This window comes from Balaenoptera physalus, assembly GCF_965194825.1.
Source record: "Balaenoptera physalus genome assembly, chromosome: 4".
Taxonomy (NCBI): Eukaryota; Metazoa; Chordata; class Mammalia; order Artiodactyla; family Balaenopteridae; genus Balaenoptera; species Balaenoptera physalus.
Window position 1 is genome coordinate 42,181,262 of NC_138891.1, and position 14,044 is coordinate 42,195,305.

General features: G+C 40.9%; 1 long non-coding RNA gene across 2 annotated transcripts in view; it reads right to left on the reverse strand.

Annotated features, from left to right (window-relative positions):
* Nucleotides 1–14,044, reverse strand: part of LOC309659149 — an 87,528-nt gene that overhangs the window by 20,769 nt on the left and 52,715 nt on the right. Inside the window, exon 3 of one of the 2 annotated variants that reach the window (XR_014262626.1) lies at nucleotides 3,032–14,037. The exons of the other annotated variant lie outside the window; for it this stretch is intronic. This is a non-coding gene — a long non-coding RNA (uncharacterized lncRNA). Of the gene's footprint in view, nucleotides 1–3,031; nucleotides 14,038–14,044 lie in introns of those variants that run through there. 2 annotated transcript variants of the gene reach the window in all.

The window sequence follows — 14,044 nt, forward strand, 5'->3', positions numbered from 1 at the left end:
AAGCCACCGCAATGAGAAGCCCGCGCACCACGACGAAGAGTAGCCCCCGCTCGTCGCAACTAGAGAAAGCCCACGTGCAGCAACGAAGACCCAACACAGCCAAAAATAAATAAAATAAAATAAATAAATTTATTTTTTAAAAAACACAGCATTTTGTTACATAGCCCATTCTATTTTTTGCCTTAAAAAATTAATAGACTATTTTATTCTCTTTCTTTTAATGATATTTAATTTTCAGGTAGGAAAGTATTTGTAGTGAGTTAAAATTGAAATGGACAGTTTGTTGTATTTGGTTTTATCTTATCTCACAAATATTATAATAATGGAGCAGTAATAAAAATTGATTTACGTAATTTACAATTAACAGATTTTATTTTTTAGAGCGGTTGTAGGTTTACAGAAAAATTGAGTGCAAAATACAGAAGGATCCTATATACTCCTCCTCTCTTCTGCCTGGTTTCCTTTATAATTAACATTCTGCATTAGTGATTAACTTTTGAACTTCAGCTGTATTAGAAATTAAGAATAGGACAGTACTGTGTGGTAAGGGAACCTTTTGACTCCCAATAAATAACAGTGCTTTTCTATGAACAGAAACAAAAAGACAAGTCTTGGAATACGGAGGTAGATACCATGAGACCCCAAATTCTATTATACAAAAAGGGGCAGCACCGTTTAAAATTTTCTTTTCCTTCTTGACTCATCTTCAAACAGAAAAAGAATAGAGGTCATTACAAATATCATAGCCAGCATTGTGATTTTATACTTGTGAGGAGTAGTTTCAAAGTAAGTTCTCAGTTCAATTCTTTGAACTAAATTGAAAATGAAAATTGCATCTGAGAGGAAGGAGCAGCGTCTGAAGAAAGATGATTAAGTTCTTCTCATGGTGACTGTCACGGGAAGATGGCATAGGATACTAAGATATCCCCAGGAAAAAGAAATTTCTGTCTCTGCCAGTGAGGCTGTAGGGAAACAGGCATCCCCTACATTTCTGGGGCACATTGGTAAACCCCTCTGAGAGGCATTTTGGCAGCATCTGTCAAGTTTTCATATGGGTCCAAGGAAATCCTCTTCAGTTTGGACTCAGTCTGGAAGTTATTTCTTCCCAAAAGGCACTGAACTGGTTATGAATCTCATTGTAAAGCTCGATATAGGCAGAGCACAGAGATGCTCATCAGAGACAGATGCAAAGCTGTGAGCGTGGAAAAGGGGCCACTTCCCAGCGGTACGAAGCTGGTGGCAGGCTCACCACAATGCATTCAAGGACAGCTACAACCCCACAGCCATTGTCCAGGACGGTATCTCAGTAAATCTGAACTTTGAGCAATTGCAGATGCAGATTTTGAGAATTCTTTTAAAGGACTTGTAAAGCAGCTGTCATTCCTGGGCAAACTGGTGTGTGGCCAGAACAGAGTGAGTCAGTTATTCAGAGGAGAATCGGTAAAGCCTGGATAATGTAAAATCTGAAATCCAGTTGAGAACAGAAACATTTCCTGAGAGTTGCCGAAGAATTTCCACCACTTCTTTAGTGGAGACATTGGAATACAACATCAGAATGCCACTGCGCAGTGTCTGTTCTGTAGCATTGTGTGGGTGTAATTAGTGAACGGCATGCATTTTCTTTTATACTGTGGTTCACTCAGCTTCAATTAGCCTTTGCATTGTTTTTAATCAAGTCCCAAGTGAAAGAATCCCTCCAGTATTGTTATAAGTAATGATCAGGGCTGAGTGGACCCAAACAGCAGTGCAGTCAGTTGCCTGAATGAGGTGACCAGGTGGACTGTTGCCCTGGCAGCGTGGTGTTTAGTTCGATGTGCTGCTTGTTGCAACGGGCACTGGGCAAGAAGTCGTGTTCGTATGGCGACTCTGGTCCCACAAGAAAGGACCACTTTATATTTTGCCTGTTCTATTCCAAAAGGCAAGTAGTTTTCAAGTTTTTATGCTCGAAAGCAGTGGTTCTCTCATGTTACCATGCATCAGAATTACCTTGCGCATGATTAAAACACACATTGCTGGGCCCTACCCTCAGAGATTCTGATTCAGTAGGTAGGGTGGAACCCAAGAATTTGCACGGTAAGCTTCCATTATCTGGAACATCCAGATAAATTTCTCATTCCTCATGACGCTGAACTTAAAACTGAAGATGTTGTTGCCAAGTGACAGGGAAAGCAAGGGGCTCATTACAACTGACCCTGCTTCCTTTCTTGCACCAAAGCCTCTGGGATAACTCTGCTGTCCTTCCTCCATCCTTTATTGACACCCACATCCAAATCCGAATCTAAAATGGGGAATTCACTCCCCTCTGTTATTAATTCCTCTCTTCTCTTTCCGCTAGCTCCTGATGCTACTACATGTACAAGAATAGCGAATAATGCATGGCAGTGTGTAATTGAGTAAATTGTATTTGAGGAGTTCAAAGATAGGGGCAATCAAGAAAGACCCATGGTGGAAGTGAAATGTAAGCTCCACCTTGACAGAAGGGTGGCATGTGGCTAGGCAGACAGGAGACAGTGTACACTTCAGACAAAGGCAGCCTCTTAGGCAAAGACCCAGGTGCAGGACAAGTGGAGAGGCAGGCCTTGAGAGGGATGTGTTCCGGAGAGAACTAAAAGCAAAGATTAAATAGGTAGGGTGGGGCTAGACATCCAGGCAGAATTCAGGGTAGAGTCTGTAAGACATGGATGGGAAGGCAGTGAAGGCTTTAGAGTGATTAAAATCCTACTTCAGGCAGATTAGTTGGGCAACAGAGTGTGCGGGATGGCTTGACAGCAGAGGCCATCCTGCAGGCTGCTCTGGAAATTCAGATCTGTGCAAGCCAGCAGTACATTCCTTCTTTTAACCTGACATGCATCTAATTCACGGTGGAGGTCATCCCTAGGTACTACCTCAGTGTGTCTGGGCAAGCTGGGCCACATCACGTTCTGCTTCCTTTCTTAGATTTAAACTTTCTAAAAATCACTTTCACTTACTTTCAATACTTTGCATGTAAATGTTCAAACTGATTTAAAATAATGCCTTACCTTTTTCATTAAAAAAAATTTTTTTAAGCCTTACCTTTTTAAGCTTAAAAATCTATTCTTCCCATTTCATAATATTGGTTATTGTTTCTAAACCAGCCTTTGATTTCTTTGCACCACCTCACTTTCTCAACCCTCCAAGCTTTTTCTTTCCTACCTCAGTAAACTTTTCTCCTCATCTGATAATCTAAACCTAAATTATCTTTACATCCTTTTTCCACCTGGCTTAGTTTGGAGGCATTTCACCTCATGATCAAATTCACTAAAATATACAGTGGCAGATGGTCCTCCCCCTAATGTTGCTTCCACTTAATGATTCCACGTATATGATTCATAGATTATCTCAGAATAAAAAGAGAATATTTTCCTCATTTGGATAAGGGAATATGAGCACTGTTCCCTATGTTATATGTGTAACCACATTTCCCTAGGTCATATTGATGAAACGTGAAACAGCAGTGTGTGGTTCGGTCTTCATCAGCAAAATATGGAAATTCCAGGCCTCAGATCCTTCAAGAACAGTAGGGTGTCTCTTTCAGAGGTGTCTCCCTGGCTCCTGGCATCATCATTTGCCCCCCGAGGTCAGCCCTGTGGTTCCCACTACCTAGACATCCCCCTCCCTCCCAGCACAGGCATATTCTTGGTTGCTCCTTAATTCCATTCTCTCTCTCTTTTTTTTTTAAATATTTATACTTATTTATTTATTTATTTATTTGGCTGTGCCGGTCTTAGTTGTGGCCTTCGGGATCTTTAGTTGTGGCATGCGGGATCTAGTTCCCTGACCAGGGATCGAACCCGGCCCCCTGCATTGGGAGCATGGAGTCTTAACCACCGGACCACCAGGGAAGTCCCCTTAATTCCATTCTTAATGGTTGTTATGCCACCCGTCTCTCCCAGCTTACCCTCTTCCTGGGCCCCAAAGCAGATGCACTTTGTGTTCTGTACTTTTCGGGGGCTCTGTTCTTTATTACTACCCCTTCCCAGGAACAAAGCTCGAGCCCAGGGTCTGGGCTGAACTGCAATCCCAGAGATGCCCCACTGTGCTGCCTCATAGCCATCCTCCCTTTGATCTCCTCCAAGGAGCCCAGATCAAGTGTGTGCGTGCCTCAACTCTCCTCTCAGAGAACAGACAGAATCATGAATTATGTGGCAAGATTTATATAGCTGATTTCATAAACTTTGGGCAGTTTTATCATGGTTTCCACAACTATAAAATTTTGTCTTTGGTAATTTGGAAATGATGGTGAGGTACATTTCCACACCCCTCCTGTTTCTTACTGCTCTCCCTGGATGCTAAATATGTAGTCTCGATGTGTTCAGGAATGGGGTTTCTGAGGTTCTCATTCAAAATCAGTTGAAGCTCTCAGCACCCCAAGCACCTTCAAAATATCTAAATTTCCATTGTTCACAAATTAGGTTCCATTCATTCATTCAAAATGTATTTTTTCAGCCTCTACCCTGTGCCAGGCGTTATTCTTAGCACTTGGTTGATAGCAGTGAACAAGGCAGACAAAATCTCTGCTCTCAGAAAATGTATGTATAACAAACAATTTCAGACAGTGATACATGCTGTGAAGAAAATAATACATGGTAATATGATAGACAGTGATGGGGATGGTGAGGGAGGCTCTCTGAAGAGGTGAAATTGATCTGAGACCTCCATGACAAGGAAGAGGCAGCCATGAGCAGCCCTAGGCAAAGAATACTCTAAACAGGAGGACGGTTAAGTGTAAAGTTGGGAGTGGGAGGGCCAGTGAGCCCAGAATGTAATGTAAATGTGAGACAGGGGGTGAAGGGAGTGATGGGGTATGAGATAAGAGAGGCAGGTAGGGATCATATCATATAGGGCCTTGTAGGCCAAGGTGAGGAGACTGAATTTTATCTGAGTACTATAGGAAGCCATTGCAGAGTTTAACCAGTAGAAGATCATGATCTACTACAACTTTTTTCTTTTCTCATTAGTGTGTTTGAAAATTGAGATATGATTTATATATAACATGTATTACCATTTTAAAGTGTACAATTCATTGGTTTTTAGCAGTTCATAACGAGTGCAGCCATTACCACTAATTCCAGAACATTGCCATCATCCCAAAAAGAAACCCTGTACCTGTTAGCAGTTACTCCCCTTGACCCTCTCCCCAGCCCTCAGCAAAAAATAGTCTGGTTTTGGTCTCTATGGATTTGCCTAATATAAATGGAATGATACAGCTTATTGTGTCTAGCTTCTTTCGTTTAGTATAATGTTTTCAAGGTCATCCACATTGTAGCATGTAATAGTACTTCATTGCTTTTTATGGCAAAATGATGTTCCATTGTAGGTGTATACCACGTTTTGTGCATTCATCTATTCACGGACATTTGGATTGTTTCACTTTTTGTCTTTTATGAATAATGCTGCTATGAATATTTGTATACAAGTTTTTATATGACTATACGCTTTCATTTCTCTTGGGTATATACCTGTATGAATATATGCTTTCTTTTCTCTTCTGTAGAATTGCTAGGTCATATGGTAACTCTGTTTAAATTTTGAGGAACTGCCAAATTATTTTCCAAAGTGGCTGCACCACTTTTTTTTTTTAACTTTTATTTATTTATTTATTTTTATTTTTGGCTGCTTTGGGTCTTTGTTGCTGCGTGTGGGCTTTCTCTAGCTGTGGTGAACAGGGGCTACTCTTCATTGCGGTGTGTGGGCTTCTCATTGCGGTGGCTTCTCATGTTGTGGAGCACGGGCTCTAGGCGTGCAGGCTTCAGTAGTTGTGGCTCACGGGCTCTAGAGCGCAGGCTCAGTACTTATGGCACATGGGCTTAGTTGTTCCATGGCATGTGGGATCTTTCCGGACCAGGGCTCGAACCCGTGTCCCCTGCATTGGCAGGTGGATTCTTAACCACTGCGTTACCAGGGACGTCCTCTTAATGTGTTGTTTTTTTGTTTTTTGTTTTGCATCCCCCTAATAACTAATGATGTTGAGAGTCATTTCATGTGCTTATTGGCTATTTGTATATCTGCTTTGGAGAAATGTTTATCCACGTCCTTTGCCCATTTTAGAATTGGGTTATTGGTCTTTTATTGTTGAGTTGTAAGAGTTCTTTATATATTCAGGATATGTGGCCCTTATCAAACATATGATTTGCAAAAACATTCTGCCATTCTATGAGTTATCTTTTTCTTTTTTTCTTTTTTTAGCTGCACTGCATGGCTTGTGGGATCTTAGTTCCCCAAACAGGGATTGAACCTGGGCCCTCAGCAGTGAGAGCACGGAGTCCTAACCACTGGACCACCAGAGAACTCCCATCTATGAGTTATTTTTTCACTTTCTTGATCGTGTCCTTTGTTTGACCTTGTATAAGTTTTTAAAAGATCATTCTGGCAGCTATGTGGAAGATGAACTATGGGGGGGGGGGCACTAGAATGGTGTAACTGCAGAACCAGCCCCAAACTGGCCCTATCCTGTTTCTAACAAGATACTGAGTTTTTTAGAGAAACAGGATAAAACTGTAAGTCACGTGGCCAAAGAAGGCACAGAGGGGAAATTTTTTATCACAAATAACACCGGGAACCAAAGTTTCTCCCCGCCACGGAAGAAAACGACAAGGACATGAACAGAACCTGAATTCAGGAACACTTTCAGAAGTGAAGGGTCCATTGTTCAGGAAGATCTGGTGCTGAAGACCCTTTACCATCCTTACCATAAATGGCCAAGTTCCAAAGCCCTCGAATACAAACCATCCCCACCAATGCTTTCACATTCCAACCCTCCTCCCCTAACTCATAAAAGTGTGACCAAACCCCATACTGGGGAGACTTGAGAGCCCTGCCTCCTATCTCCTTGCTGGTCAACCTCACAATATAGCTTTTTCTTTTCTCAAAAGTCAGTGCTATAGTATTGGCTTCTATACACGTTGGGCAGCAAGCCCTTGCTTGGTAACAATGGTGGCAGGGAAATGAATTAGGAACTACTGTAATGATCCAGTCAAGAGATGATATTGGCTTGGGTGTTAGACAAGGTTCTGGCTTTAAATTATTATTGCCAGATCTAGGTAGGCAGTGTTAGATCAGCTGTCTGAATTTTGTTCCACTTTATAGTGGTTTGAGCTCAGAGAGAAAATTATGACACAACTAACATTCATGGGGCTTGTCCATAGACTCAAGAATCAGCCCTGCTATGTGGCCCCAAGTGTCTCTGGATTTGTTACACAAGTTCTAAACATGGCTTTAGATTTTGGAGTCCCCAAACTGAAAATCTCACCCATAAAACAATGGTAAATTTTACTAATAAACCCATACATAGGAATGGACACTCTTAAGGTAAAGAGAATATGCCACTTTCTTAGGTAGAAAAAAACCTAAAAGGCCTGTGCCTGGAGTTTTCATTTCCAACAATGAAGTTTTCTCAAGAAATCAAGGAAGGATTGGGTGAATTGAAAGTTATGCTTCGTTCTGACTATAAGAACAAAGGAAGTGAAAGAATGAAATCAAAATAAAGGGAGACAAGAGGATTAGCTAGAGGGAGAGTAAACTTTTCTTAGGAAACTCTCTTAGTCTGTTCAGGCTGCTATAACAAAATACCATAGACTGAGTGGCGTATAAACAATAGAAATTTATTTCTCATAGTTCTGGAAGCTGGGAAGTCCAAGGTCAAGGCACTGGCACATTCAGTGTCTGTGAGAGTCTGCTTACTGGTTCATAGACATCCATCTTCTCACTGTAACCTCATATGGTGGAAGGGGCAAGTGAGCTCTCTGGGGTCCCTTTTAGAAGGGCACTAATCCCACTCGTGAGAGCTCCACCTTCATGACCTAATCACGTACCAAAGACCCTAACTCCAAATACCATCTCATTGGGTGTTAGTATATAACATGAATTTGGGGAGGGCAAAAACATTCAGTCCATACTAGAAACAGAATGAGTGCTTAGTGAAGAGACTAGACATATAGGAAGATCAGCATGAGCTCTTGGAGACAAGGATGGATATATACAAAAGGAAAAGGGATTTTACTCAGTTCTAATTATTTATAAAGAGGGTATTAGAAAAGGTAAAGATGTTTTAATTATTACTAGTTCAGGAGTAGTGACTGGGCCTATTAAAAAACAAATGAAAAGAGGTAAGACCTCTGACTAAATCAATGCCCCCTGCCTGCAAGAAGTCAGACCCAGGAGTAAACTGGATCTCCTCTAAAAGGAGCAGATGAAGAATCCACAGTAAGAGTAACTGAGGAAAAATCTTTTGAAGACTGGGGTTATTATACCAAGTGGTCACAAAGAATTTGAACAAATTTGAGAGGGGAAGACCAGGAGATAAGCACAAAATATTCAAATAATTGTTATATGGGTTAGATTCAGGGACAGACAGTTATTACAGGTGGCAAACAGGTTTTGCATGTACCTAGAGGGCACATGTCAGAGAAATTTATGGAACTGGCATTCTAAGGGAAGGCACAGCAGGGATGAGAAATAAAAATGGAGAGCCAGTCAGAACAATAATTAGCTGAGTCTAGGCCCTAGATATTTTGATCTCTATTTGTATGACTTCCATGTTTACCTTTCAGTTGTTTCTTAAATGGGCCTGGGAACATAAGTGTCTATTGAACTCTCTTTAACTCTGTTAGGATTACTATAAATTATTGGAGGTAGAGCTGACAGGGTCTGCTGATCAATCAGGTGGGGGATATGAAGGAAAATGACAAATCAAAGATGATTCCTTGGTTTCTGGCTTGAGTGACTAGGTAAATAGTAGTGCTATTTAATAATATAGAAGCCCAATTCTGAGATTAGAGGTGTACATGTGGTGAGGTATACATGACTAGTACATGTTGAGGAAGGTTGTACATGTGGTGAGTAATTTAGTGGAGGGAGGGCACTTTACATATAGTGAGAATGACTTAGTTGGGGTAGGATGGCTTGGAGGCCAAGAAAGTAAGTAGGAGGCCATTGTACAGTGCGGGTGAGACACAAGGGCTTCGAGTACGGTACTGAGAATAGAGAAAAGGGGGGGGGGGGTTGATGTAGAAGACATTTATGAGGAAGAAGCAGTAGAACTTGGTGACCAGTTGGATATGGATAGAGGGATGAGGAGAGGGAGTCAAGAGCAACTCCAAGGTTTCACATTTATGAACTTGCCCATCTAAATTAAACTTTTGGTAGTGACAAAAATATGTCAATTTTATAGATTCTGCCATTTAAAAAATGACATTTCTTTTAGCCACAATGAAGGCATGCAGGGTATAGGGAAAGAAAAATGAAAGGATTAACTTCTCCAGAGCCCAAGTCTCCTATTCAAAAGAAAAAAAGAAAAAAGCTACCCAAAACCCTTAAAAGCAGCAGCTAAGCGTAATCGTTTTGATTGAAGTGGTCTTCCTTTTAGGTGTGATACACTGTATCAGGGGTTGGCAAATCTTTTCTATAAGGAGCCAGATATTAAATATTTTAGGCTTTGTGGACCATAGGGTTGAAACCGAGCACGATCCTGCGGGGCTCCCGGGTACAAATCCTTTCTGTGTCCCCCCTTTCTTGTTTATAGGAAATAGGCTTCATTCAGCCTCCCTGACCTTCCCTGAGTTCAAAAGGGCAGATTCAAACAGTTGCTAATCAGGGAAGGGAGGGGATGCAGAAACAAGGGAGGAGCAGTCAAGAAACAACAGTTGTGGGAAGGGATAGATTGGGAGTTTGGGACTGACATGTACACGCTACTATATTTAAAATAGATAACCAACAAGGACCTACTGTATAGCACAGGGAACTCTGCCCAATACTCTGTAACGATCTAAATGGGAAAAGAATTTGAAAAAGAATAGATACGTGTATATGTATAACTGAATCACTTTGCTGAACACCTGAAACTAACACAAATTGTTAATCAACTATGTTCCAATATAAAATAAAAATTAAAAAAAAAAAGAAACAATAGTGCAGCCTTGGGCCAGGGACCTGGTTCCTCCTCAAGGAATTTACATAACAATATCTTTGAGTTCTTCTGCAGAACTAAGGCCCCCACCCAGGTGGAGGATGGTAACTTCAGGCTGAGCACAGATTCCTGGAGCACCACCCTGCTACCTCACCACCAACCAATCAGAAGAAAGTCACACACCACGCAGCCCTTACCCCAAATTTTGCCTGTAAAAACTTTTCCCCAAAAACCATCGAGGAATTCAGGATTTTTGAGCACAAGCCATCTGTTCTCCTTGCTTGGCCCTGCAATAAACCTTTCTCTGCTCCAAACTCTGACATTTCAGTTTATTTTGTCTCACTGTGCGTCAGGCACATGAACTTGTGTTTGGTAACAAGGTCACTGTTGTAACTACTCAACTTTGCTGTTAGAGAGCAAAGGCAGTCATAGACAATAATGGGCATGGCTATGTCCAATAAAACTTTACTTATAAAACAGGCGGTGGGCTGCATTTGGCTCACAGACATAGCCACAGTTTGCTGACCTCTGCAACTTCATAAGACCTTACACATATGGATAGATTGCCTTTCCTTCAACTCTTAGTAGAGGGCAATGGCTAGTCGCAAGGCTGGTTAATAAAAGAGGACCTTGCAATGTTACACAAGACGGGGAGGAAAGCAGTGCTCGTTTGATTGATAAGGTCCTAAGTTAGAGTAGCAAGGAGAATATGACTCCCATATATGGACCTGTTGTTGAGAGCTATTGGCAGGGGATTACCCATCTGATGCAAGATGTCTGCATTTTAAATAGGATGGCCAAAGCACAGAGAGGAAAGAAAAGAAATAGGAAACAAGTCTCTCCAGCCCATGTCCTTCTGACCCCATCTCCACCTCAGGATATAAACCTTCCCTCTTCTCCCATCCAGCAGCAGGAACAGGTGGAAGAAATTGTGACTCATAGCCCGAAGCAGGGACTCAGGGACTGAGAGAATTTCCAGGTCAAAGCAAGAGGCCAAAGACTTGCTAATGTTGGGGAAGGGCCACTCCTGGAGAGGGAATGTGGGGAGAAAAGGGGGAGAAAAGAAATAAGTGAAAGCACAGTGAGGCTGGGGGAGAAGGGCATGGTGCCATGAGAGACAAGGGGGTCGATGAGGACACTTTCCAGTGCTAAGGACAACCATGGGGGTACACCCTCAAGGTCAGGCCAGTGAGGTCTGTGCTCATGGACCATGCTCAGAGACGAATCAGATCAATAAGGAGGGCAATGGTGAACATCTTTCCTCTACTAGACTCACGCAGTTTGGAATCTGTCTGTGGAATACCTGAGTTAATTATTTGACCCTCCTCTGTGGTGTGTGTGTGTGTGTGTGTTCACTTGGCCAGAGAACAAGGACAGACTGTCCCCTAGCAATACTAGCCAAACAGAGACACTGAATGGTATAAATGAAAACAAGAGAAGGCAAGAGAATTCTTTTTTTTTTTTTTGGCTGCAACATGTGGCTTGCAGGATCTTACTTCTCCAGCCAGGGATTGAACCTGGGCCCTTGGCAGTGAGAGCGTGCAGTCCTAACCACCGGACCACCAGGGAATTCCTGCCAAGAGAATTCTGCTGTGATATTAGTCTTAAACAATCATAAAACCACAGAACTGGAAAAGACTATGAGAGAGTATCTGACCTAGCTTTCTGCCTATAGAAAGTTAATCTTTTTTTTTTTTAATTTTATTGAAGTATAGTTGATTTACAATATTCTGTTAATTTCTACTGTACAGCAAAGAGATTCAGTTATACATATATATATATTCTTTTTCATATTCTTTTCCATTATGGTTTATCACAGGATATTGAATATAATTCCCTGTGCTATACAGCAGGACCTTGTTGTTTATCCAGCCTATGTATAATAGTTTGCATCTGCTAATCCCAAACTCCCAGTCCATCCCTTCCCCCCCAACCCCCCACCCTTGGCAACCACAAATCTGTTCTCTATGTCTGTGAGTTTCTGTTTTGTGGATAAGCTCATTTGTGTCATATTTTAGATTCCACATATAAGTGATATATAGTATTTGTCCTCTTTCTGACTTACTTCACATAGTATGATAATCTCTAGGTCCATCCATGTTGCTGTAAATGGCATTATTTCATTCTTTTTCATGGTTGAGTAGTATTCCATTGTATATATGTACCACATCTTCTTTATCCATTCACTCGTCAATGGACATTTAGGTTGCTTCCATGTCTTGGCTATTGTAAATAGTACTGCTATGAACATTGGGGTGCATGTATCTTTTCGAATTATAGTTTTCTCTGGAATATGCCCAGGAGTGGGATTGTAGGATCATATGGCAACTCTATTTTTAGTTTTTTGAGGAGCCACCCTACTGTTTTCCATAGTGCCTGCACCAATTTACATTCCCACCAACAGTGTAAGAGTGTTCCCTTTCCTCCATGCCCTCTATTATTTGTAGACTATTATTAAAAGTCTATTATTTGTAGACTTTGTAATGATGGCCATTCTGACTGGTGTGAGGTGGTACCTCATGGTAGTTTTGATTTGCATTTCTCTAATAATTAGCAATGTTGAGCATATTTTCATGTGCCTGTTGGCCATCTGTATGTCTTCTTTGGAGAAATGTCTATTTAGGTCTTCTGCCCATTTTTCAAATGGGTTGTTGTTTTTTTGTTATTGAGTTAGTTGTATGAGCTGTTTTTATATTTTAGAAATTAAGCCCTTGTCGGTCGCATCATCTGCAAATATTTTCTCCCAGTCTGTAGGTTGTCTTTTCATTTTGTTTATGGTTTCCTTTGCTGTACAAAAGCTTGTAAGTTTGATTAGGTCCCATTTGTTTATTTTTCCTTTTATTAGAAAGTCAGTCTTTCTTAATCATGTGCCTGACAAAAGACCAGGCATTCTCCCTCAATACTCCATTCCAGTATCTTTTTATTCTGGTAGTCTGGAAGTTCTTTATGTCCAATAGAAATCTCTCTTAACTTTAATCCTATTTTCTCTTATTTGATCTTCTGTACTATAGACAAAACAAAACAAAGCCAACTCTTTCAAAACCCCTTTAGTCTTTAAGAAGTAGTAAAGGATCATTTATTAGGGCCTTTGAACACTGGGAACATTCAAACAACAGAACTGTGATGATGACTTCTTCTGCCAGTGTTGGCCCAGTGGCCAGGATCACTCAGTGCAGACAGGGTGGTGCTGATTATAATAGACAGATAGAAAACAACCTTGTCAGTGGCTATTTCACGTGAAAGGATAGCATACCTTCTATGAAATAAAGGTCATTTACTACTGAGCAGAAAAAACTACTGTTGTACAGGCTGAAGCAGACACTTGAAAAGGAAAAGGGCTGCAAAAGCAAGCAGACACTGATGAATCTGTTCCAATGAGTGTTGCGTTCGTGTCTCTTTAATTTTGCCAGAAGCAATTTCAACAAATCCTGTTAGCAATTTTCTCACACTTCTCTCCTCAGAACATCAAAAATTTCACAATAAGTAAATATGATTTTCTTTTTTATTATTGCATACTGCTTTTGGGGGGGTTATTTTAATAAAATTAGCATGCATCACAAATTCTATTTTTTTATAATATGAGAATTGAAATGTATAACCTATTTGTTGTTTTTAAGACAATTAAATATTTAGGGGGTTTTACAGTGTGTGACATTTTTGTTGCTGTTGCTTTCAGGTAAACCCAGATATCGTTACTTGATGAAAAATGACAACAAATCCTTAATCCATGTTTTATTTGATTTACTTTCATTAGATAAAATGTTCTATAATCATACAAGGCTTTTAAAATTATGTATTTATTTATTTTGATCATTAAACACATCCCATTTTTGATACCACTGTGTATTAATCAGGTTTGGTTAGGCTAGGCTAAGCCATAGTAGCAAATTAACTCTCAAATCTCCATGGCTTCACCTAACAGAGATTTATTTCTTGCTCACATCAGCTGTGCTCTCTGGGCCAGTGGGAGGCTGTCTTCCACACAGTCTCTCAGGTACCTGGGCTGATGGGAGATTTGATATCTTGTAGCTGCATCATCAGAACATGAGGCCGCATGGCTGTTGGCAGAAGAGAGAGCCACAGGGTCTCACACCAGCTCTTAGATGCTTTGCCTGGAAA